Here is a 4,263-nt window from a genome sequence, read left to right on the forward strand (position 1 = left end):
GATTACAGGCGTGAGCCACTGCACCTGGCCAATGACATTTTATTATTTGATTAGATTCATGGTGCTGCAAATATAACAAAGGTGATACCAAACATGTTCGTGTATTTTAAAGTTGCCTATTGATCCATGGGATGGGCAAAATAAAAGAAAAAATACTTTAAGGCTGTCAGTCGCTGTGAAACAAAGTCCATATTCTTTACCAGATCATGAAAGATCATTATATAACCTGGCTTGCTGATCTACAGCTTTGTTTCTCACCATTCTCTTCCCCTTTCTGCTCTTTCTAGAAGGACCACTATTCATTCTTCCGGTATTTTTCAGCACCTGCCTCAGGCCTGGACATAGAACAAGTGTTCAATAAATATTTCTTGTTAGATTGAGAGTTGCTTTCACCTGCTAACAGCTATATTAATTCCATAAGCCTTCAAAGGAGACTTCTAAGTCCTAGGACATTCTTCATGGCAGAGGAGGTGTGAGAATGGTGAATAAATGACTACCTATTTTTATTCTTCTTCTCAGAGTAGACTCACTGATTCATTCAACCTATGTCTTGAATGTTTTTAAAGGTCAAATCTTTATTTTGAAGTTGTACAAATGGGCCAGGCGCAGTGGCTCACGCCTGTAATCCCAGCATTTTGGGAGGCTGAGGTAGGTGGATCACCTGAGGTCAGGAGTTCGAGACCAGCCTGACCAACATGGAGAAACCCCATCTCTACTAAAAATACAAAATTAGCTGGACATGGTGGCACATGACTGTAATCCCAGCTACTTGGGTGGCTGAGGCAGGAGAATTGCTTGAACCTAGGAGGCAGAGGTTGCAGTGAGCTGAGATCACACCATTGCACTCCAGCCTGGGCAACAAGAGCGAAACTCCGTATCAACCAAAAAAAAAAAAAAAAAAAAAAAAAAAAGGAAAAGAAATTGTACAAACGGCTGTTCCTCAATTAGAAGAAATTCATAAAGAAATAGCAACTGAGTGTTAATTTTCCTAACATTAGACAATTTAGTGAAATGTAATTTGAAAATCTTTAATGGTCATTTAAACTTGAACTGCTAATTATTTTCTTAGAAGGACATAAAAATAAATGAAGGAAAGAAAACATGAATGAAAGCTCTCCATAGACTATTAAAGGCTGCCTATTCTTTACAAATATCATGGAGGTCAACATTTAGCAGTTCCATCAACGCTATTCTGGGAATTGGATGAGTCAAGACTATTAAGAGAATCAAAAAATTTAGCCAATTTCAAATTAGCATATGCATTTGTAAATTTAATGATATAGTGGCCGGGCGTGGTGGCTCACGCCTGTAATCCCAGCACTTTGGGAGGCCGAGGCGGGCGGATCACGAGGTCGGGAGATCGAGACCACCCTAGCTAACACAGTGAAACCCCGTCTCCACTAAAAATACAAAAAATTAGCCGGGCGAGGTGGTGGGCGCCTGTAGTCCCAGCTACGCAGGAGGCTGAGGCAGGAGAATGGCGTGAACCCCGGGGGGCGGAGCCTGCAGTGAGCCGAGATCATGCCACTGCACTCCGGCCTGGGTGAAAGAGCGAGACTCCGTCTCAAAAAAAAAAAAAAAAAAAATAATAATAATAATAATAATAAATAAATAAATAAATAAATTTAATGATATAGTAATGATTTTAAAATCATACTGTCCTATGCTGTTGTATGTATGCCAGCCATATAAGCAAGTTGACATAACAGAATTTTTATCAGACCCTTTAATTATATACATATAGACATTATTTAAAAATTAAACTAAGTACAAAAAAACTAGGAAAAATATTTGTAGCTAATTTGACAAGAGTTAGTACAGTGTTACATAAAAAAGCTATTAAGATAAAACACCATCTCCGACAGTGCTGATGGGCAAAAGGCATGAAAAGACAAAGGAGTTAATATGATTAAAAGATGACATGGAAAAGTTATTCAATTTCAACTTCACCAAATATGAGTATACCAGTTTTTGCTAAGCAAATTAGCCAAAGTTAAAGAAAGAACTAGTGACATCATCCAAAGCTTCTAAGTATGTGATAAAACAAGGAACTGATATATGTTTGGTGGCAATATAAAGTTTGTACAATCCTCCAGTGTGGCAGTAAGTATATGCAAGGATCTTAAAAATGTTCATGCTTTTTGGTAATGTAACTTCTGGAATCTATACTTAGGGAATGATCCTAAATGAGAAAAAAAATATACATTATGCAGAAAGACATTTGTCAAAATATTATTTATGGTTGCAAACCACCTGAATATTGAACAGTAGGAGAACAAAAGCTAAATTATTATATATTTATTTGAGGATATATTTATATAAATAGATATGATATGTTTATTAAATATTTATTTGAGCAAATATGAATCAACATGGACAACTTCCATAATCATAATGCTGAGAAGGAAATAAAAGCAAGTTGTAGAATACTTTATACATTTCATGATACTAATTATATAAAGCTTGAAACATGCAAATAATATTACATATTACTTAGCAATACATACATATGTGGTAAAAGTAAAAAGAATAGGCTGGGCGTGTTGGCTTGCGCCTGTAGTCCTAGCACTTTGGGAGGCGAGGTGGGCGGATAGCCTGAGCTCAGGAGTTCGAGACCAGCCTGGGCAACACGGTGAAACCCCGTCTCTACTAAAATACAAAATAAATTAGCTGGTGTGGCTGTGTGCGCCTGTGGTCCCAGCTGCTTGGGAGGCTGAGGCGGGAGAATTGCTTGAACCCAGGAGGCAGAAGTTGCAGTGAGCTGGGATCATGCCACTGCACTCCAACCTGGGCCACAGAGCAAGACTCTGTCTCTAAAAAAAAAAAAAAAAAGTATAAAGAAATGCATGGGCTGAATAATCACCAAATTTCAGAAAGTGATTACATATGTTAGAGATGGAGGGAGCTGCAAATGAGTATTACACAGAGGTTATCAGCTGCACTGATAATGTTTTATTTCTTAAGCTCTGTGGGATATATGGATGTTCATCCCATTATTCTTTTTTATCTTTTAGTATGTCTTAAATCTTTCATGGTAACCTTACCATATTATGTAGCTATAAAATAGTTCCACAGAAAGCCAGTATAATGACATGTAAAAAGGAGCCTTCGCTGGAGGAGGCGGGGCTGCGCGGGGCATGCCGGGCCGCGCGCGGCCTGCAGGGAACAGGGCGGAGCGCGGCAGCGCCGGCGCATCGAGGGGCGAGGCAGCCGCCGTGATGGACGTGTTCCTCGTGATCCGGCGCCACAGGACCACCATCTTCACTGACGCCAAGGAGTCCAGCACGGTGTTTGAGCTGAAGCGAGTCGTGGAGGGGATCCTCAAGCGGCCGCCCGATGAGCAGCGGCTGTGCAAGGACCAACTCTTGGATGATGGCAAGACACTGGGCGAGTGTGGCTTCACCAGGCAAACAGCACGGCCGCAGGCCCCAGCTACAGTGGGGCTGGCCTTCCGGGCGGACGACGCCTTTGAGGCCCTGTGCATCCAGCCGTTCTCCAGCCCGCCCGAGCTGCTCGACGTGATGAAGCCCCAGGACTCGGGAAGCAGTGCCAATGAACAAGCTGTGCAGTGAGGACCCCCAGAGGCCCATTACCCCCCAGTGAGAGAGATTTGGGAGTGTGAAAAAAAAAAACATGGAAAATGTTTGTACTATGACATTAAGTTAAACAAATTACCTATTCAAAATGATTACAACTACTTGAAAGCCATCCAAAAATCTTGCAAAGAAACATCCCCCAAAGTTACTGTTTTTCACATTGGATGGTGATGTTGTTACCTCCTTATTCCTTTAAAACGTTTCCTCTATTTTCTCTTATGATCAACATTACAAATATAATTGAAAAACAGTAAACCTATTTTTAAAATAAGCATATTTATTACTAAGCCATTTGTACTATTATGTCACATTTGATTTGTAAATTAATGTTCTGCTTAGCTTTGAGTCTAGCATCATGTGTAAGATGTGAAAGGATGGAGAAGACCGGAGAGAGAGGAGGTTGGCAGGGGACCTGAGTTTGTTGACAAAGGATGAAAGCAGGATGGGCTGGACGCAGTGGCTCATGCCTGTCATCCTAGTACTTTGGGAAGCTGAGGAGGGAGGATCACTTGAGCCCAGGAGTTTGAGACCAGCTTGTGCAATGTAAGGGGACCCTGTCTCTACAAAAAATAAAAAAAATTAGTCTGGCATGGTATTGTGTGCCTGTAGGCCTAGCTACCCAGGAGGCTGAGGCAAGACAATTGCTTGGGTACAGGAGTTTGATGCG

General features: G+C 41.2%; 1 pseudogene; it reads left to right on the top strand.

Moving 5' to 3' along the window:
- Positions 1–3,218: 3,218 nt before the first annotated feature.
- Positions 3,219–3,572, top strand: LOC100584185 (annotated as a pseudogene).
- The last annotated feature ends 691 nt before the right edge of the window (positions 3,573–4,263 follow it).

The sequence above is a fragment of the Nomascus leucogenys genome, chromosome 15 (genome assembly GCF_006542625.1).
Source record: "Nomascus leucogenys isolate Asia chromosome 15, Asia_NLE_v1, whole genome shotgun sequence".
Classification (NCBI taxonomy): Eukaryota; Metazoa; Chordata; class Mammalia; order Primates; family Hylobatidae; genus Nomascus; species Nomascus leucogenys.